Genomic DNA, 22,317 nt, shown 5'->3' with positions numbered 1-22,317 from the left:
GGTGCATTGCTTAACTGCCAGCATGTGTTACATTTGTGCATGCAGGACTCTAAGTCCGCATCGATACCGGGCCACCACACTTGGGATCTGGCTATCGCTTTCATCATTATGATGCCTGGGTGAGTACTGTGGAGGTCACTGATGTGTATCCCTGCCCTTCTTGGGTACCACTACCCGATTATCCCACAGAAGGCAGTCTGCCTGTATAGACATTTCACCTTTGCTCTGCTGGTACGGCTTTATCTCTTCCTGCATTTCCACAGGGACACTGGCCCAGCTCCCGTGAAGTACAGTTTTTTACTAGGGACAATAATGGGTCCTGGCTCGTCCAAGTTCTAATCTGTCAGGCTGTGACGGGTGATTGCTCACTCTCGAATGCTTCCATAACCATGACTAAGTCTGCGGGCTGTGCCATTTCCACCGCCGTGGTGGGCAATGGCAGTCTACTGAGCGCATCGGCACAGTTTTCTGTGCCTGGCCTGTGGTGGATGGCGTAGTTGTATGCGGACAATGTGAGTACCCACCTCTGGATGCGGGCTGATGCATTCGTATTAATCCCCTTACTTTTGGACTTAAGGGATATGAGTGGCTTATGGTCAGTTTCCAATTCAAATTTGAGCTCAAACAGATATTGATGCATTTTCTTTACCCCATAAACACACGCTGACGCTTCTTTTTCAATCATGCTGTAGGCTCTCTCAGCCTTAGACAGACTTCTGGATGCATAAGCAACCGGTTGCAATTTCCCAGATTCATTACCTTGTTGCAATACACACCCAACGCCGTATTATGACGCATCACATGCTAGTACCAAACACTTACATGGATCATACAACACAAGCAATTTGTTTGAACATAACAATTTTCTAGCTTTTACAAAGGCATTTTATTGGCTTTTGCCCCATACTCACTCGTCTCCTTTACACAGTAAGACGTGCAGTCGTTCTAACAGTGTGCTGAGACCCGGTAAGAAGTTACCAAAGTAGTTCAGGAGTCCTAGAAACGACCGCAGCTCCATCACTTTCTGTGGCCTCGGTGCATTCTCGATTGCCTCAGTCTTCGAATCGGTGGGCCTGTTGCCGTCCGCCGTGATTCTTCTCCCCAGGAACTCCACTTCAGGTGCCAGGAAAACGCACTTCAAGTGTTTTAACCTGAGCCCCACGCAGTTGTGTCGATTAAGAACCTCTTCCAGGTTCTGTAGATGCTCGACTGTGTCCTGACTTATAACCAAGATGTCGTCCTGGAAGACCATGGTGCGCGGGACCGACTTCAGTAAGCTTTCCATGTTTCTCTGGAATATCGCCACGTCTGATCAAATTCCAAACGGGCATCTGTTATAAATGAAGAGACCTTTGTGCGTGTTGATGCAGGTGAGGCCCTTTGATGATTCCTCCAGCTCCTGCGTCATGTAGGCCGAGGTCAAGTCCAGCTTCGTGAACGTCTTTCCTCCTGCCAGCTTAGAAAAAAGGTCATCAGCCTTTGGTAGTGGATATTGATCCTGCAGGGTGAAATGATTGATTGTTACTTTGTAATCACCACAGATTCTGACGGTGCCATCTCACTTGAGGACTGGAACAATCGGACTGGCCCACTCATTGAATTCGATCGCTGAAATGATGCCCTCTCGTTGCAGCCGGTCTAGCTCGATCTCTACCCTTTCTCTCATCATGTACGGTAGTGCTCATGCCTTGTGAGGGATGGGTCACGCCCCCGGAATTAGGTGGATCTGTACTTCTGCTCCTTGAAACTTCCCAATGCCTGGTTAGAACAGCGAAGGAAACTTGTTTAAAAAAAGAGCACACGAAGTGTCATCAGCGGACGAGAGCACTCGGATGTCGTCCCAGTTCCAGCGTATCTTTCCCAGCCAGCTCCTGCCGAGCAGCGTGGGACCATCGCCCAGAGTGGTAGCTTGTGCACCACTCCATCGTAGGAGACCTTTGAAGTAGCACTGCCGATTACGGGAATCAGTTCCTTTATGTAAGTTCTCAGTTTCATGCGAATGGGAGTCAAGACTGGCCTTGAGGCCTTGCTGCACCACAATTTATTGAAAGTCTGTTTGCTCATAATGGACTGCTCGCACCCGTGTCCAGCTCCATTGACATCGGGAGTCCATTTAATTCAACCTTCAGCATTATCGGGGGACACCTTGTGGTAAATATGTGCACCCCATATACCTCTGCCTCCTCAGCCTGAGGCTCTGGTTCGTAGTGATCCACCATGGAAGTGTCCTCCTCTGCAACATGGTGGTTTGCAGAACTAACAGGATTTGCAGCTCGCCTGCACATACGTTGGAGGTGTCCCATTGTTCCACAGCTCTTGCAAATGTACCCTTTGAAGTGGCATGAATGGAAACAATGATCACCCCCGCAGCGCCAACAAGCTGTTAATGGCCTTGCATTCAACACCCTTGATGGTGGACTCTGAGACATCTGCGGACGTGCAGCTGCAGGTATGTGGGGCCTGCCCTGTACATTGCGATTTGAAAACAACATCACTTTGTTCACAGTACTTGTAGCAGCACTCGTGTGCTGAGAGATTTTCTCAGTATTGTCACTGGTTGCAATGAACGCCTGGGCTATCGCTATGGCTTTACGCAAGGTTGGGGTCTCTACAGTCAAAAGTTTGCGAAGTATCACTTTATGGCCAATGCCAAGTACGAAAAAGTCTCTGAGCATGTGCTCCAAATGTCTTTCAAATTCACAATGTCCTGCAAGGCGGCGTCTTAGCTCGGCGACATAACTCATCACTTCCTGGCCTTCAGGTATAGAACCAGTACCTCGCCATCAGCACGCTTTCCTTTGGGTTCAGATGCTCCTGTACCAGTGTGCACAAATCATCATACGATTTCTCTGTGGGTTTCGCTGGAGCAAGCAGGTTTTTCATGAGGCCATACATTGGTGCCCCGCAGACGGTGAGGAGAATCGCCCTTTGTTCGCTTCTCCTTCTAGCTCATTGGCCATGAAGTATTGATCGAGTCGCTCCACGAAGGTTTCCCAATCATCTCCCTCCGAGAATTAATCCAGGATGCCCACTGTTCTCTGCATCGTTGGGTTCATCATCTGTATCTCATCGCCAGTTGTTATGTATGAATAAAGAGTCAGACTGGATACTGTGCGCTCAAAGTAAAGTGTGACCTTAGTCTTTTATTGCAGGCCTCCAGAGTGCCTCTCCAGCCTGTGAGGCCTCATTAAGTACCTGTACTTCCAAGGGATTGTGGGATCTTTGGGACTCCAGGTATATACAAGTTTATATATATATAACAGTTACAGAGATAGTGAGGGTTTTAGGGCTGGAGGAGGTTACAGAGATAGGGAGGATTGTAGGGCTGGGGAGTTTACAGAGATAGGGAGGGATATAGGGCCACAGGAGGTTACAGTGATAGGATGTGTTATAGGGCTGGAGGAGGTTACAGAGATGGGGGAGGGTTGTAGGGCTGAAGGAGTTTACAGAGATAGAGAGGTTTGTAGCACTGGAGGAGGTTACAGAGATAGGGAGTGTTGTAGGGACTGAAGGAGGTTACAGAGATAGGGAGTGTTGTAGGGGCTGGAGGAGATTACAGAGATAGGGAGTGTTGTACGGGCTGGAGGAGGTTACAGAGATAGGGAGTGTTGTAGCGGTTGAAGGAGCTTACAGAGATCGGGAGGGTTGTAGCACTGGAGGAGGTTACAGAGATAGGGAGGGTTGTAGGGACTGAAGGAGGTTACAGAGATAGTGAGTGTTGTAGCACTGGAGGAGGTTACAGAGATAGGGAGGTTTGTAGGAATTCAGGAGGTTACAGAGATAGGGAGTGTTGTAGGGACTGAAGGAGGTTACAGAGATAGGGAGTGTTGTAGGGGCTGGATGAGATTACAGAGATAGGGAGTGTTGTAGGGGTTGAAGGAGGTTACAGAGATAAGGAGTGTTGTAGGGGCTGGAGGAGATTACAGAGATAGGGAGTGCTGTACGGGCTGGAGGAGGTTACAGAGATAGGGAGTGTTGTAGCGGTTGAAGGAGGTTACAGAGATCGGGAGGGTTGTAGGGCTGAAGGAGTTTACAGAGATAGGGAGGTTTGTAGCACTGGAGGAGGTTACAGAGATAGGGAGGGTTGTAGCACTGGAGGAGGTTACAGAGATAGGGAGGGTTGTAGGGACTGAAGGAGGTTACAGAGATAGTGAGTGTTGTAGCACTGGAGGAGGTTACAGAGATAGGGAGGGTTGTAGGAATTCAGGAGGTTACAGAGATAGGGAGTGATGTAGGGACTGAAGGAGGTTACAGAGATAGGGAGTGTTGTAGGGGCTGGATGAGATTACAGAGATAGGGAGTGTTGTAGGGGTTGAAGGAGGTTACAGAGATAGGGAGTGTTGTAGGGGCTGGAGGAGATTACAGAGATAGGGAGTGCTGTACGGGCTGGAGGAGGTTACAGAGATAGGGAGTGTTGTAGGGGTTGAAGGAGGTTACAGAGATCGGGAGGGTTGTAGGGCTGAAGGAGTTTACAGATATAGGGAGGTTTGTAGCACTGGAGGAGGTTACAGAGATAGGGAGGGTTATAGGAATTCAGGAGGTTACAGAGATAGGGAGTGTTGTAGGGACTGAAGGAGGTTACAGAGCTAGGGAGTGTTGTAGGGACTGAAAGAGGTTACAGAGATAGGGAGGGTTGTTGGGCTGGAGGAGGTTACAGAGATAGAATGTGTTGTAGGGCTGGAGGAGATTACAGAGATAGAATGTGTTGTAGGGCTGAAGGAGGTCACAGAGATAGAATGTGTTGTAGGGCTGGAGGAGATTAGAGATGGGATGTGTTGTAGGGCTGGAGGAGGTTACAGAGATAGGGAGGGTTGTAGGGCTGGAGGAGGTTACAGAGATAGGGAGAGTTGTAGGGCTAGAGAACATTACAGAGATAGGGAGGGGTGAGGGGCGAGGCCACAGAGGAATTTCAACACAAATTTACTAGTGATGGGGGAGCTAGAGTTGAGGAAAGACTTGAGAAGTTAGAGATTTTTTTTTTCCCTTGAGTGAGAAGGTTATTGGGTGACCTGATTTAGGTCAAAGACTATGAAGTGTTATGATGAGGTAAGAGGCGAGAGTTGGTCAATGAGGGATAATGAGGGGGTTAAAGGTTTATGATAATCTCAAAAAGATTTAACAGGGAAGAAAAAACATCTTCACCCAGATGTTGGTTAAAATATGGAAGATGTTGAAGCTTCATTGCTTTAATTAGGATTAAAAGATGATTGCTCGGAAATGAAGAATATTAAAGGTCGTGGGATTGGACTGGGTGAGTCAATTGAAGATATCAGTGGTGTAGACGACCTGTTCCTACATAAGAACATAAGAATTAGGAGCAGGCGTAGACCATATGGTCCCTCAAACTTGCTCTGCCATTCAATAAGATCACGGCTGATCTTCGACCTCAACTCCACTTACCCCTGCTATCATCATATCCCTTGATTCACCTAGAGTCCAAAAACCTTTCGATCTCAGCCTTGAACATACTCAACGACTGAGCATCCAAAGCTCTCTGAGGTAGAGAATTCCAAAGATTCACAACCCTCTGAGTGAAGATGTTCCTCCTCTCCTCAGTCTTAAGTGGCTGACCCTTTATACTGAGACTGTTACCCCTGGTTCCAGACTCTCCAACCAGAGGAAACAACCTCTACCAGAGGAAACAACCTCTCAGCATTTACCTTGTCAATCCCCCTCAGAAGCTTATATGTTTCAATGAGATCGCCTCTCATTCTTCTAAAGTCCTGACAGTATAGGCTCAATCTCTCCTCATAGGACAACCCTCTCATCCCAGGAATCAATCTAGTGAACCTTTCTTGCACTGCCTCTAATGCAAGTATATCCTTCCTCAGATAAGACCAAAACTGTACACAGTACACCTGGTGCAGTTTCACCAAACCCTGTACAATTGTAGCAAGACTTCCTTACTCTTATACTCCAACCCCCTTGCAATAAAGTTCGACATGTCACTTGCCTTCCTTATTGTTTGCTGAACCTGCATACTAACTGTCTACGTTTCCTGTACAAGAGCACCTTAATCTCCCTGAACACCAACATTTAATAGTTCCTCACCATCTAAAAAAATATTCTATGATGAGCACGTGTTAAGGGGTGCCTGGACTCCAGGTTCCGCCTTTCAGCTTCTGTCATACCAAGGTCGAATTTCCTCGTCAGCCACATGACGGGCACTTGCAAAGAGACTTTGTGCCAAACCAAGGTGTCAGCCATGGCTCAGTGGGTAGAGCTCTTACCTCGGAATCAGAAAGTTGTAAGTTCATGTTCCACTCCAGAGGCTTAAGCACAAAATTCAGGCTGACACTCCCAGTGCCAGTACTGAGGAAGTGCTGTCCTCTCAGAGCTGCCATTTTTCAGATAAGACGTTAACCCGAGGTGCTGTCTGCCCTCTCGGGTGGACGTAAAAGATCTCATGGCACTATTTCGAAGGAGAGCAGGGGAGTTCTTCCCGGTGTTCTGGCCAATATTTATCCCTCAATCAACACCTAAAAATGATCTGGTGGTTATCTCATTGCCGTCATCAACATCAATACAGCCTCAAAGCGACGACGGTAACAGAAGCAGTGTCGCAGAAAAATCAACGCCGGGGCACTCAAAGACCCAGCTAAGAGAGCCCTATACAGACAGCGCCTCACTGCTAACCTGGCGACCCTTGATGACCCCGAGACGCAGAGCACCCACAGTGCTTGGTCTGTCCTCCAGGCCTCCATAACCAGTGCTTGTGAAGAGACGCTCGGTCACTCAACCAGGAAACACCAGGATTGGTTTGATGAGAATGACCAGGAGATCCAAGAGGTAATAAATCTCAAGCGCAGGGCATTTCTGAACCTAAAACAGCCCAACTTGGGGACAGCAAAGCAGATTTACAGGTGGCTTAAGGCCAAGGTCCAACGTAAAACCCGCGACCTAAAGAATAGATGGTGGGTGGAGAAAGCCCAGGAGATTTAGCAGTTGGCCGACAGCCATGATGAGCGAGGATATTTCACCGTAATAAAGTCCACCTACGGCCCAAACACCCAAAGCCCGACCCCACTGCTGGCCAAGAACGGGGAGACAGTCATCAAGGACACTGAGGCAGCCAGCACCTGCTGGAAGGAGCACTTCGAAGATCTCCTTAATCGAGACTCTCCCTTCGACACGAGTGTCCTTGACTCCTTCCCGCAGCATGCTACCCGCCACCATCTCAGCAAAACCCCAGCCCTGCATGAGGTAGAAAAGGCCATTTGTCAGCTCAAAAACAACAAGGCATCGGGAGTGGATGGAATCCCCGCTGAGGCACTAAAGTATGGCGGAGAGGCACTATTGGCACGAATGCATAACCTCATCTCTCTCATCTGGAAGGAGGAGAGCATGCCGGGAGATCTCAGAGATGCAGTAATAGTGACCATCTTTAAAAATAGGGACAAGTCCGACTGAGGCAACTCCAGAGGAATCTCCCAGTTGTCAGCCACTGGGAAGGTCATTGCTACAATCCTCCTCAACCGTCTTCTCCCTGTGGCTGAGGAGCTCCTCCCGGAGACACAGTGTGGACTCCGTCCACTACGGGGTAAAACGGACGTCATCTTTACGGCGCAACAACTGCAAGAAAAATGCAGGGAACAGCACCAACCTTTGTACATGGCCTTCTTTGACCTTACAAAGACCTTTGACATTGTTAACAGAGAGCGATAATGGAGCGTCCTCCTCCGTTTTGGCTGCCCCAAAAGTTTGTCGCCATCCTCCGCCTGCTCCACGATGGCATTCAAGAAGTGATCCTGACCAATGGATCCACCACAGACCCAATCCACGTCCGGACCGGGGTCAAGCAGGGCGGCGTCATCGCGCCAACCCTCTTCTCGATCTTCCTCGCTGCCATGCTTCACCTCACACTCAACAATCTCCCCGCTGGAGTGGAACTAAACTATGGAACGTATGGGAACCTGTTCAACCTTCGTCGCCTCCAGGCCAGATCTAAGACCGGCCCATCCTCTGTCGTCGAACTACAGTACGCAGATGACACTTGTGTCTGCGCACATTCAGAGGCTGAACTCCAAGTAGTCGTTAACATCTTCACCGAGGCGTACGAAAGCATAGGCCTTACAGTAAACATCAGTAAGACAAAGGTCCCCCACCAACGTGACCCCGCCACACAGCACTGCCCCCAGTCATCAAGATCCACGGCATGGCCCTGGACAACGTGGACCACATCTCGGGAGTCTATTATCAACAAGGGCAGACATCGACGACAACGTTCAACACCACCTCCAGTGCGCCAGCACAGCCTTCGGCCGCCTGAGGAAGAGAGTGTTTGAAGATCAGGCCCTCAAATCTGGCATCAAGCTTATAAGAACATAAGAACATAAGAATTAGGAACAGGAGTAGGCCATCTAGCTCCTCGAGCCTGCTCTGCCATTCAACAAGATCATGGCTGATCTGGCCGTGGACTCAGCTCCACTTACCCGCCCGCTCCCCATAACCCTTAATTCCCTTATTGCTTAAAAATCTATCGATCTGTGACTTGAATACATTCAATGAGCTAGCCTCAACTGCTTCCTTGAGCAGAGAATTCCACAGATTCACAACCCTCTGGGAGAAGAAATTCCTTCTCAACTCGGTTTTAAATTGGCTCCCCCGTATTTTGAGGCTGTGCCCCCTAGTTCTAGTCTCCCCGACCAGTGGAAACAACCTCTCTGCCTCTATCTTGTCTATCCCTTTCACTATTTTAAATGTTTCTATAAGATCACCCCTCATCCTTCTGAACTCCAACGAGTAAAGACCCAGTCTACTCAATCTATCATCATAAGGTAAACCCCTCATCTCCGGAATCGGCCTAGTGAATCGTCTCTGTACCCCCTCCAAAGCTAGTATATCCTTCCTTAAGTAAGGTGACCACACAGTACTCCAGGTGCGGCCTCACCAATACCCTATACAGTTGCAGAAGGACCTCCCTGCTTTTGTACTCCATCCCTCTCGCAATGAAGGCCAACATTCCATTCGCCATCCTGATTACCTGCTGCACCTCCAAACTAACTTTTTGGGATTCATGCACAAGGCACCCCAGGTCCCTCTGCACCACAGCATGTTGTAATTTCTCCCCATTCAAATAATATTCCCTTTTACTGTTTTTATTCCCAGGTGGATGACCTCACACTTTCCGACATTGTATTCCATCTGCCAAACAGCCCATTCGCTTAACCTATCTAAATTTCTTTGCAGCCTCTCTTTGTCCTCTACACAACCCGCTTTCCCACTAATCTTTGTGTCATCTGCAAATTTTGTTATACTACACTCTGTCCCCTCTTCCAGATCATCTATGTATATTGTAAACAGTTGTGGTCCCAGCACCGATCCCTGTGGCACACCACTAACCACCGATTTCCAACCCGAAAAGGACCCATTTATCCCGACTCTCTGCTTTCTGTTAGCCAGCCAATTCTCTATCCATGCTAATACATTTTCACTGTCTCCGCGTACCTTTATCTTCTGCAGTAACCTTTTGTGTGGCACCTTATCGAATGCCTTTTGGAAATCTAAATACACCACATCCATCGGTACACCTCTATCCACCATGCTCGTTATATCCTCAAAGAATTCCAGTAAATTAGTTAAACATGATTTCCCCTTCATGAATCCATGCTGCGTCTGCTTGATTGCACTATTCCTATCTAGATGTCCCGCTATTTCTTCCTTAATGATAGTTTCAAGCATTTTACCCACTACAGATGTTAAACTAACTGGCCTATAGTTACCTGCCTTTTGTCTGCCCCCTTTTTTAAACAGAGGCGTTACATTAGCTGCTTTCCAATCCGCTGGTACCTCCCCAGAGTCCAGAGAGTTTTGGTAGATTATAACGAATGCATCTGTTATAACTTCCGCCATCTCTTTTAATACCCTGGGATGCATTTCATCAGAACCAGGGGACTTGTCTACCTTGAGTCCCATTATCCTGTCCAGCACTACCCCCTTAGTGATAGTGATTGTCTCAAGGGCCTCCCTTCCCACATTCCTGTGACCAGCAATTTCTGGCATGGTTTTTGTGTCTTCCACTGTGAAGACCGAAGCAAAATAATTGTTTAAGGTTTCAGCCATTTCCACATTTCCCATTATTAAATCCCCCTTCTCATCTTCTAAGGGACCAACATTTACTTTAGTCACTCTTTTCTGTTTTATATATCTGTAAAAGCTTTTACTATCCGTTTTTATGTTTTGCGCAAGTTTACCTTCATAATCGATCTTTCCTTTCTTTATTGCTTTCTTAGACATTCTTTGCTGTCGTTTAAAATTTTCCCAATCTTCTATTTTCCCACTAACCTTGGCCACCTTATACACATTGGTTTTTAATTTGATACTCTCCTTTATTTCCTTGGTTATCCATGGCTGGTTATCCCTTCTCTTACCGCCCTTCTTTTTCACTGGAATATATGAAAGAGCTCCTTAAAAGTCCTCCACCGTTCCTCAATTGTGCCACCGTTTAGTCTGTGTTTCCAGTCTACTTTAGCCAACTCTGCCCTCATCCCACTGTAGTCCCCTTTGTTTAAGCATAGTACACTCGTTTGAGACACTACTTCCTCACCCTCAATCTGTATTACAAATTCAACCATACCGTGATCACTCATTCCGAGAGGATCTTTTACTAGGAGATCGTTTATTATTCCTGTCTCATTTCACAGGACCAGATCTAAGGTAGCTTGCTCCCTTGTAGGTTCTGTAACATACTGTTCTAAGAAACAATCCCGTATGCATTCTATGAATTCCTTCTCCAGGCTACCCCGTGCGATTTGATTTGACCAATCGATATGTAGGTTAAAATCCCCCATGATTACTGCCGTTCCTTTTTCACATGCCTCCATTATTCCCTTGATTATTGCCCACCCCACCGTGAAGTTATTATTTGGGGGCCTATAAACTACGCCCACCAGTGACTTTTTCCCCTTACTATCTCTAATCTCCACCCACAATGATTCAACATTTTGTTCGTAGAGCCAATGTCGTCTCTCACAACTGCTCTGATATCATCCTTTATTAACAGAGCTACCCCACCTCCTTTCCCTTCTTGTCTATCTTTCCGAATCGTCAGATACCCCTATATGTTTAATTCCCAGTCTTGGCCACCCTGCAACCACGTTTCTGTAATGGCCACCAAATCATACCCATTTGTAATGATTTGTGCCGTCAACTCATTTACTTTATTTCGAATGCTGCGTGCATTAAGGTAGAGTGTTTTAATACTAGTTTTTAAACCATGATTTTTAGTTATGGTCTACAGGGCTGTAGTGATACACCCCTCCTGTATGGCTCAGAGATGTGGACTATATATAGTAGACACCTCAAATCGCTGGAGAAATACCACCAGCGCTGCCTCCGCAAGATCCTGAAAATCCCCTGGGAGGACAGACGCACCAACGTCAGTGTTCTCGATCAGGCCAACAACCCCAACATCGAAGCAGTGACCACACTCGACCAGTTCCGCTGGACAGGCCACATTGTCTGCATGCCGGAAACAAGACTCCCAAATCAAGCGCTCTACTCGGAACTCTTACACGGCAAGCATGAACAGAGGAAACATTTCAAGGACACCTTCAAAGCCTCCTTGATAAAGTGCAACATCCCCATCAACACCTGGAAGTCCCTGGACAAGGATCGTCCTAAGTGGAGGAAGAGCATCCCGGAGGGCACTGAGCATCTCGAGTCTTGTCGCCGACAGCATGCAGAAAACAAGCGCAGGCAGCGGAAGGAGCGAGTGGCAAACCAGACTCTCCACCCACCCTTTCCTTCAATGATTGTCTGTCCTACCTGTGACAGAGACTGTAATTCCTGTATTGGACTTTTCATTCACCTGAGAACTCACTTTTGGAATGGAAGCAAGTCTTCCTCAATTTCGTGAGATTGCCTATGATGATGATGTTTGTGGGAGCTTGCTGTGTGCTAATTAACTGCTGCGTTTCCCACATTACAACAGTGACTACACTTCAAAAAGTACTAATTGTCTGTAAAGCGCTTTAGGACGTATTGAAGTCGTGAAAGGCGCCATGGAAACGCAAGTTAATTCATGTAAAAGTACTGAGAGATGCCTCTTATCCTGGGCTCCAATGGTACACATATTCGTTGGCATCTCACTCCTCGCCTGCAGGTCCAGACTTTGTTCAAGATAAGAATCAGCTCCAGGTTACAACACAATCCAGAGTTGGACAAACTCGTTGGCCTGAGTCCCAGTAAATTCACTCGCTCGCATCACATAGAAACATAGAAAATAGGTGCAGGAGCAGGGCATTCAGCCCTTCGAGCCTGCACTGCCATTCAATATGATCATGGCTGATCATGCAACCTCAGTACCCCACCCCTGCCTTCTCTCCATATCCCCTGATCCCTTTAGCCATAAGGGCTACATCTAACTCCCTTTTGAATATGTCCAATGAACTGGACTCAACAACTTTCTGTGGTAGAGAATTCCACAGGTTCACAACTCTCTGGGTGAAAAAGTTTCTCCTCATCTCGGTGCTATATGGCTTACCCCTTATCCTTAGACTGTGACCCCTGGTTCTGACTTCCTCAACATTGGGAACATTCTACCTGCATCTAACCTGTCCAGTCCCGTCAGAACTTTATGTTTCTATGAGATCCCCTCTCATTCTTCTAAATTCCAGTGAGTATAAGCCTAGTCGATCCAGTCTTTTCTCATATATCAGTCCTGCCATCCCGGGAATCAGTCTGGTGAACCTTCGCTGCACTCCCTCAATAGCAAGAATGTCCTTCCTCAGATTAGGAGACCAAAACTGCACACAATACTCAAGGTGTGGTCTCACCAAGGCCCTGTTCAACTGCAGTAAGATCTCCCTGCTCCTATACTCAAATCCCCTCGCGATGAAGGCCAGCATGCCAGTTTTTTTTTTTTAATTCGTAGCCAATCGTTCCAATTCTTTGTCAAATCACAAACGCCAAGAGGTCACCTTGCACATGCCAAGGATCACTCTGCGCCAATGCTCTTAGCCAAAAGGCCTAGAGCCACTGCACCGTTCCTGGAAGTACTGCAATACCAGGTTCGTGCCATGGAGGTGGATGGGTCAAGCCACCCCACACACCTCCGTGGAGGTGGATGGGTCAAGCCACCCCACCCACCTCCTGTTTCCAAAAAAGCAAGCATATACCTTCCTGACCAGGGAGAAACCACCCGGAGGTCATGGTGGCTGGTCAGGTCAGTTACGCATGATCTTAGCCAAAAGGCCGAGAAGCGATAGTAGTTGCTTTCTTTACTGCCTGCTGTACCTGCATGCCTACCTTCAATGACTGTTTACCATGACACCCAGGTCCCTTTGCACCTCCCCTTTTACTAATCTGTCACCATTCAGATAATAATCTGCCTTCCTGTTTTTGCCACCAAAGTGGATAACCTCACATTTATCCACATTATACTGCATCTGCCATGCATTTGCCCATTCACCTAACCTGTCCAAGTCCCCCAGCAGCCTCTTAGCATCCTCCTCACAGCTCGCACTGCAACCCAGCTTAGTGTCATCTACAAACTTGGAGATATTACCTTCAATTCCTTCGTCTAAATCATTAATGTATATTGTAAACAGCTGGGGTCCCAGCACTGAACTCTGCGGCACCCCACTAGTCACTGACTGCCATTCTGAAAAGGACCCGTTTATTCCCACTCTTTGCTTCCTGTCTGCCAACCAGTTCTCTATCCACGTCAATACATTACCCCCAATACCATGTGCCTTAATTTTGCACACCAATCTCTTGCGTGGGACCTTGTCAAAAGCCTTTTGAATGTCCAAATACACCACATCCACTGGTTCTCCCTTATCCACTCTACTAGTTACATCCTCAAAAAACTCTAGAAGATTTGTCATGCATGATTTCCCTTTCATAAATCCATGCTGACTGGGACCTATCCTGTCACTGCTTTCCAGATGCGCTGCTATTTCATCTTTAATAATTGATTCCAGCATTTTCCTCATCACCGATGTCAGGTTAACCAGTCTATAATTCCTTGTTTTCTCTCTCCCTCCTTTTTTAAAAAGTGGTGTTACATTAGCTACCCTCCAATCCATTGGAACTGATCCAGAGTCGATAGACTGTTGGAAAATGATCACTAATGCATCCACTATTTCTAGGGCCACTTCCTTAAGATCCTTCCTGGGATGCAGACTATCAGGCCCTGGGGATTTATTGTTCTTCAGTCCCTTCACCTTTCCTGACTGATAAGGATTTCCCTCAGTTCCCCCTTCTCGTTAGACCCTCCGTCATCTAGTATTTTCGGGAGGTTATTCGTGTCTTCCTTAGTGAAGACAGAACCTAAGTATTTTTTCAATTGGTCTGCCATTTCCTTGTTCCCCATTATGAATTCACCTGCTTCTGACTGCAAGGGACCTACATTAATCTTCACTAATGTTTTTCTCTTCACATATCTATGGAAGCTTTTGCAGTCAGTTTTTATGTTCCCTGCACGCTTACTCTCATACTCTATTTTCCCTCTCCTAATTATATCATAGAAACATAGAAACATAGAAAATAGGTGCAGGAGTAGGCCATTCTGCCCTTTGAGCCTACACCGCCATTCAATGAGTTCATGGCTGAACATGTAACTTCAGTACCCACTTCCTGCTTTCTCGCCATACCCCTTGATCCCCCGAGTAGTAAGGACTATGTCCTTCTCTGCTGAATTCTAAATTTCTCCCAGTCCTCAGGTTTGGAGCTTTTTCTGGCCAATTTATACGCTTCTTCCTTGGATTTAACACTTTCCCTAATTTATCTTGTCAGCCACGGTTAAGCCACCTTCCCTTTTTTATTCTTACGCCACACAGGGATGTACAATTGTTGTAGTTCATCCATGTGATATTTAAATGTCTGCCATTGCCCATCCACAGTCAACCCTTTAAGTATAATTCTCCAGTCTATCCTAGCCAATTCACGTCTCATATCATCGAAGTTTCCTTTCTTTAAGTTCAGGACCCTAGTATCTGAATTAATTATGTCACTCTCCATCTTAATGAAGAATTCTACCATATTATGGTCACTCTTCCCCAAGGGGCCCCGCACGACCACATTGCTAATTAATCCTCTCTCGTTACACAAGACCCAGTCTAGGGTGGCCTGCTCTCTATTTGGTTCCTCGACATATTGGTCTAGAAAACCATCCCTTGTACACTTCAGGAAATCCTCCTCCACAGTATTGCTACCAGTTTGGTTAGCCCAATCAATATGTAGATTCAAGTCACCCATGATAACTGCTGTACTCTTATTGCACCAACATTCCCGGTTTGTCCCGGAGTCTCAAGAGTAATCCCCCAAACTTTCCTTTGCGTAACCATTCCGGCTAGACTTACAACAAAGAGCAGGGTCGCAACAACACTCCCAGGATGCAGTGGGTCCCTGGTGCATGTGCGGGCCAGTAAAACCACGCGATGGATAGTGTGATTTCTGGATCGCAGAGGATTATGGGTACGGTAGCCGCCATCACCATCTGATTGACATGTCGATGATGCATGGCTGGAATGGCGGAAGTGGGGCAGCCGGTTTGAGGTGGGAGCTCGTGTGATGAAACACCTCGGAACACGGTCCGACGCAGACTCGATGGGCCAAATGGCATCCTTCTGTGCTGTATGATTCTATAACCAGAGTTGACGCCTCTATTGCTTGCAGCAGATGCATGGTGGTTCGTCTGGCACTCATAAAGTCAGGGCGAGAACAGGACGCTGGGCCATTCAGATCCCTCCATGGCCTCGCCCTCCCCATCTGTGTAACCTCCTCCAACCTTTCAACCCTTCGAGATTTCTGCGCTCCTCCAATTCTGGCCTCTTGCTCATCCCCAACTGTGGAGGAGGATTTCCAGAACTTAAAGAAGGGTAACTTTGAAGGTATTAGTCGTGAATTGGCTAGGATAGATTGGCGAATGATACTTAAGGGGTTGACAGTGGATGGGCAATGGCAGACATTTAGAGACCGCATGGATGAACTACAACAATTGTACATCCCTGTCTGGCGTAAAAATGAAAAAGGGAAGGTGGCTCAACCGTGGCTATCAAGGGAAATCAGGGATAGTATTAAAGCCAAGGAAGTGGCATACAAATTGGCCAGAAATAGCAGTGAACCTGGGGACTGGGAGAAATTTAGAACTCAGCAGAGGAGGACAAAGGGTTTGATTAGGGCAGGAAAAATAGAGTACGAGAAGAAGCTTGCAGGGAACATTAAGACGGATTGCAAAAGCTTCTATAGATATGTAAAGAGACAAAGGTTAGTAAAGACAAACGTAGGTCCCCTGCAGTCAGAATAAGGGGAAGTCATAATGGGAAACAAAGAAATGGCAGACCAATTGAACAAGTACTTTGGTTCGGTATTCACTAAGGAGGACACAAACAACCTTCCGGATATAAAAGGGGTCAGAGGGTCTAGTAAGAAGGAGGAACTGAGGGAAATCTTTATTAGTCGGGAAATTGTGTTGGGGAAATTGATGGGATTGAAGGCCGATAAATCCCCAGGGCCTGATGGACTGCATCCGAGAGTACTTAAGGAGGTGGCCTTGGAAATAGCGGATGCATTGACAGTCATTTTCCAACATTCCATAGACTCTGGATCAGTTCCTATCGAGTGGAGGGTAGCCAATGTAACCCCACTTTTTAAAAAAGGAGGGAGAGAGAAAATAGGGAATTATAGACCAGTCAGCCTGACATCAGTAGTGGGTAAAATGATGGAATCAATTATTAAGGATGTCATAGCAGTGCATTTGGAAAGAGGTGACATGATAGGTCCAAGTCAGCATGGATTTGTGAAAGGGAAATCATGCTTGACAAATCTTTTGGAATTTTTTGAGGATGTTTCCAGTAGAGTGGACAAGGGAGAACCAGTTGATGTGGTATATTTGGACTTTCAGAAGGCTTTCGACAAGGTCCCACACAAGAGATTAATGTGCAAAGTTAAAGCACATGGGATTGGGGGTAGTGTGCTGACATGGATTGAGAACTGGTTGTCAGACAGGAAGCAAAGAGTAGGAGTAAATGGGGACTTTTCAGAATGGCAGGCAGTGACTAGTGGGGTACCGCAAGGTTCTGTGCTGGGGCCCCAGCTGTTTACATTGTACATTAATGATTTGGACGAGGGAATTAAATGTAGTAACTCCAAATTTTCAGATGACACTAAGTTGGGTGGCAGTGTGAGCTGTGAGGAGGATGCTGTGAGGCTGCAGAGTGACTTGGATAGGTTAGGTGAGTGGGCAAATGCATGGCAGATGAAGTATAATGTGGATAAATGTGAGGTTATCTACTTTGGTGGTAAAAACAGAGAGACAGACTATTATCTGAATGGTGACAGACTAGGAAAAGGGGAGGTGCAACGAGACCTGAGTGTCATGGTACATCAGTCATTGAAGGTTGGCATGCAGGTACAGCAGGCGGTTAAGAAAGCAAATGGCATGTTGACCTTCATAGTGAGGGGATTCGAGTACAGGGGCAGGGAGGTGTTGTTACAGTTGTACAGGGCCTTGGTGAGGCCACGCCTGGAGTATTGTGTACAGTTTTGGTCTCCTAACTTGAGGAAGGACATTCTTGCTATTGAGGGAGTGCAGTGAAGGTTCACCAGACTGATTCCCGGGATGGCGGGACTGACATATCAAGAAAGACTGGATCAACTGGGCTTGTATTCACTGGAGTTCAGAAGAATGAGAGGGGATCTCATAGAAACGTTTAAAATTCTGACGGGTTTAGACAGGTCAGATGCAGGAAGAATGTTCCCAATGTTGGGGAAGTCCAGAACCAGGGGTCACAGTCCAAGGATAAGGGGTAAGCCATTTCGGACCGAGATGAGGAGAAACTTCTTCACCCAGAGAGTGGTGAACCTGTGGAATTCTCTACCACAGAAAGTTGTTGAGGCCAATTCACTAAATATATTCAAAAAGGAGTTAGATGTAGTCCTTACTACTTGGGGGATCAAGGGGTATGGCGAGAAAGCAGGAATTGGGTACTGAGGTTGCATGTTCAGCCATGAATTCATTGAATGGCGGTGCAGGCTCGAAGGGCCGAATGGCCTACTCCTGCACCTACTTTCTATGTTTCTATGTTAATCACTCCACCATTGGTGGCCATGCTTTCAGCCGCCTGGGCCCCAAGTCCTGGAATTCCCTCCCTAAACCTCTCTCTCACTACCTGTCTACTTCGCTTTCCTCCTTTAAGAAGCTGCTTAAAACCTACCTTTTTCCCAAGCTTTTGATCACATGTCCAAATATGTCCTTAGTGACTTGGTGTCAAATTTGCTTTGATATAGGCAGTCCCTCGGATCAAGGAAGACTTGCTGCCACTCTTAAAATGAGTTCTTACGTAGCTGAACAGTCTAATACGAGAACCACAGTCACAGGAGGGAAGGGATGGGTGAGACTGGTTTGCTGCACGATCCTTCTGTTGCCTGCGCTTGACTTCTGTATGTTCTCGGCGATGAGACTCAAGATGCACAGTGTCCTCCCAGATGCACTTCCTCCACTTAGGGCGGTATTTGGCCAGGGACTCCCAGGTGTCAGTGGGGATGTTGCACTTTATCAAAGAGGCTTTGAGGGTGTCCTTGTAACGTTTCCTCTGCCCACCTTTGGCTCATTTGCCATGAAGGAGTCCCGAGTAGAGTGCTTGCTTTGGGAGTCTCGTGTCTGGCATGAGAACAATGTGGCCTGCCCAGCGGAGCTGATCAAGTGTGGTCAGTGCTTCAATGCTGGGGATGTTGGCCTGTTCAAGGACGCTAATGTTGGTGTGTCTGTCCTCCCAGGGGATTTGTAGGATCTTGCGGAGACATTGTTGGTGGTATTTCTCCAGCGACTTGAGGTGTCTACTTACATGGTCCATGTCGCTGAGCCATACAGGAGAGCAGGTATTACTACTGTCCTGTAGACCATGAGCTTGGTGGCAGTTTTGTGGGCCTGGTCTTCAAGCACTCTTTTCCTCAGGCAGCCAAAGGCTGCACTGGCGCACTGGAGGCGGTGTTGAATCTCGTCGTCGATGCCTGCTCTTGTTGATAAGAGGCTCCCGAGGTATGGGAAATGGTTCATGTTGTCCAGGGCCGCGCCGTGGATCTTGATGACTTCGGGGCAGTGTTGTGAAGTGCTTTGGGAATGGGACACTGTTCATCTCACGCACAAAGTGTCAGCATCACACATTCCCAGGGCAGGTACAGCATGGGGTTAGATACACAGTAAAGCACCCTCTACACTGTCCCATCAAACACTCCCAGGACAGGTATAGCACAGGGTTAGATACACAGTAAAGCACCCTCTACACTGTCCCATCAAACACTCCCAGGACAGGTATAGCACGGGGTTAGATACAGAGTAAAGCTTCCTCTACACTGTCCCATCAAACACTCCTAGGGCAGGTATAGCATGGGGTAGATACAGAATAAAGCTCCCTCTACACTGTCCCGTCAAACACTCCCAGGACAGGTACAGCATGGGTTAGATACAGAGTAAAGCTCCCTCTACACTGACCCATCAAACGCTCCAGGGCAGGTACAGCATGGGTTAGATACAGAATGAAGATGTTTTTCATGTACAAGATGAGTTCAGAGGCTTTGGGAGGAGATGGGAGAGGGACCAGGATTCAGGGCTCAGGCAGGGGGACACTGAGTGGGGAGGTTGGTGGGCTCAGGGAAGAGGGGAAGCAGCAAATGCAGCTGAACAGATGGTCTCAATCCCAGTGACAAAGAAGACCATGAGCTCCTGGCACTTGTTATTGGAGGTGAGGGTGGAGGGAGCAGGGGAGAGGGGCTTATGAAAATGGTTGATAGTGCAGAAGAGAAGCCGGGGGTTATCCTTACATTCAGGATGATCCTGGAGACATGAGCACTTCTGGCAAAAGAAAGGTGCTTGGTGTGACCTGCCAGGTTTTGGTGATAGATGGCTAAACCAGATACGCTCACTGAACTACATTGGCTCCCAGTCCGGCTATGCCTTGATTTTAAAATTCTCACCCTTGTTTTCAAATCGCTCCATGGTCTCTCTCCCTCCCTTATCTCTGTACCTGCTGCAGCCCCACAACCAGCGTTACTAAGCTGTGTGGGCGTGTGCCGCGCATCGATTGGGAAGTCCTACATAGGGCGCTCACCAGCTGTTGCCGCTGGAAGAGATACCGCACAGGCACCGCCACGCGGCAAGTTTAAAAGGACCGTGCACGGAATAAAATTAAAGGTAACATTGCCTACAGTCCAACCAGATCTCTGCAGTCCTCCAATTCTGGTCTCTTGTGCATCCCCGATTAGCATCGCTGCACCATTGACGGCCATGCCTTTAACTGCCAAAGCCCTAAGCTCTGGACTTCCCTCCCTAATTCCTTCGCCTCTCTCTCCTCAATTAAGACGCTCCATAAAACCTACCTCTCTGTCAAAGCTTTTGCTCATCTGTCCTAATATGTCCTTACGTGGCTCGGTGTCAAATTTTGGTTGATAGCCACTCCTGTGAAGTGCCTTGGAATGTTTTACTATGTTAAAGGCGCTATATAAATGCAAGTTGTTGTGTTGAACTCTGCACCCCGCGACCCCTCCCTTCATTTTTCTGGGTGCATCGACTGCTGGGAAATTGGGTGGTGGAGGGTGTGGGGGTGAAAGCACGGACACACATAAGGACCCTGCCCGATTTTCCTGTCAGTCACAGTGGCCCAAGCACAGGAACAGGAATCTGCCCCATAAATGTCTGGATGGTATATTGGGGAGATGGTAGGGCTGGTATTCTAGAAGGATGAGACTGAACGGACTCCAGAGCCCTCAACTCATATTGTGAATCCAACCTCAAATGAGTAAAATTTCACTGCACAGTCTGAAGACCAATTTAAATGCACAATTTTCCTGACTGGGGAATGAAATATTCTATTAACTCGATAGCTCATGTCCCAACTCGTATCAAGTCCCGCTCAACCATCACCCCTGCGCTCCCCTACATTGGCTTCCGGTTAAGTAACGCCTTGATTTCAAAATTGTCATCCTTATTTTCAAATCCCTCCAACAGCTTGTCCCTCCCTATTTCTGTAATCTCCTCCACCCCCACAAAACCCTGAGATGTCTGCACTCCTCTAATTCTGCCCTCTTGGGCATCCCTGATTATAATCGTTCAACCATTGGTGGCCATGCCTTCTGTTGCCTGGGCCCTAAGCTCTGGAACTCTCTCCCTAAACCTCTCCGCCTCTCTACCTCTCTTTCCTCCTTCAGGACACTCATTAAGATATATCTCTTTGACTAAGCTTTTGGTCACGTGCTAATTTCTACTAATGTGGCTCAGTGTCAAATTTATTATCTCATAATACTCCTGTGAAGCACCTTGGGATGTTTCACTACGTTAAAGGCACTATATTAATGTTGTTGTTGCATTTTACATTAAAGTTGCCCCTTTTTTCCAATCTATCTCCTTTCTGCTTAGCTTGAAGTTATTGAATCACCATCCCTGCTGACATCCAGCACGTAACCTCAATCAGAAACCTGTCCGCGAAAATTACATTTAATTGTTCGGTCGATCAATCATTGCCTGTTAAAGCAAATATTTGCACAACTCTATTCGAACTGGTGCCTGCCACTTTAACTGAAGTAAATGAATGTGCGATGCTAATACTTATTTACACAGAATGGTTCGCAATCGATTCCTTGTCAACCTCCCATTTTCTTTCTTCTGTCTCCAAGTGTGAATTTCAACCATTGTCGCTAGCCCTGAAATTCACAGGATAAAAGACCACTAAAATTACAGCCAGGCCATCCAGGAGTAAAATCACAAGGCACTTTTTCAGACAAAGGGTAGTGGAACTCTAGAACTCTCTCTCCATACAGGCTGTGAATGTTGGGGGTCAATTGGAGCTTTCAAGACTGAGGCCGCTAGATTTTTGTTGGGTTAGTGTATCAAGGGATATGGAGCAAATGTGGGTAGATGGAGATGCAGATCAGCCTTGATCTAGTTTAATGATGGAACAGGCTCGAGGGGCTGAATGGTCTCCTCCTATTCCTACATTCAGTGGTATCCCACATGGTAACTTAATGTGTGGGATATTGAGCCCCGGAAGCTGAACAGGACACACTGCGAACTTGCATTTTAGATAGAAAGAAAGAAAGACTTGGATTTATATAGCGCCTTTCACAACCACCGGACGTCTCAAAGTGCTTTACAACCAATGAAGTACTTTTGGAGTGTAGTCACTGTTGTAAAATAGGAAACACAGCAGCCAATTTACGCATAGCAAGCTCCCACAAACAGCAATGTGATAATGACCAGATATTCTGTTTTTTTGTTATGTTGATTGAGGGGTAGAACACCGGGGATAACTCTATTGCTCTTCTTCGAAATAGTGCCAGGATCTTTTACGTCCACCTGAGAGGGCAGACAGGGCCTCG

General features: G+C 47.2%; 1 pseudogene; it reads right to left on the bottom strand.

Annotated features, from left to right (window-relative positions):
- Positions 1-12,973: 12,973 nt before the first annotated feature.
- On the bottom strand, positions 12,974-13,206 carry LOC139266351 (U2 spliceosomal RNA; annotated as a pseudogene).
- Positions 13,207-22,317: the final 9,111 nt, after the last annotated feature.

The sequence above is a fragment of the Pristiophorus japonicus genome, chromosome 6 (genome assembly GCF_044704955.1).
Source record: "Pristiophorus japonicus isolate sPriJap1 chromosome 6, sPriJap1.hap1, whole genome shotgun sequence".
Classification (NCBI taxonomy): domain Eukaryota; kingdom Metazoa; phylum Chordata; class Chondrichthyes; family Pristiophoridae; genus Pristiophorus; species Pristiophorus japonicus.
Note: the sequence above shows the minus strand (reverse complement) of the source record. Positions and strands in the feature narration are given on the sequence as shown.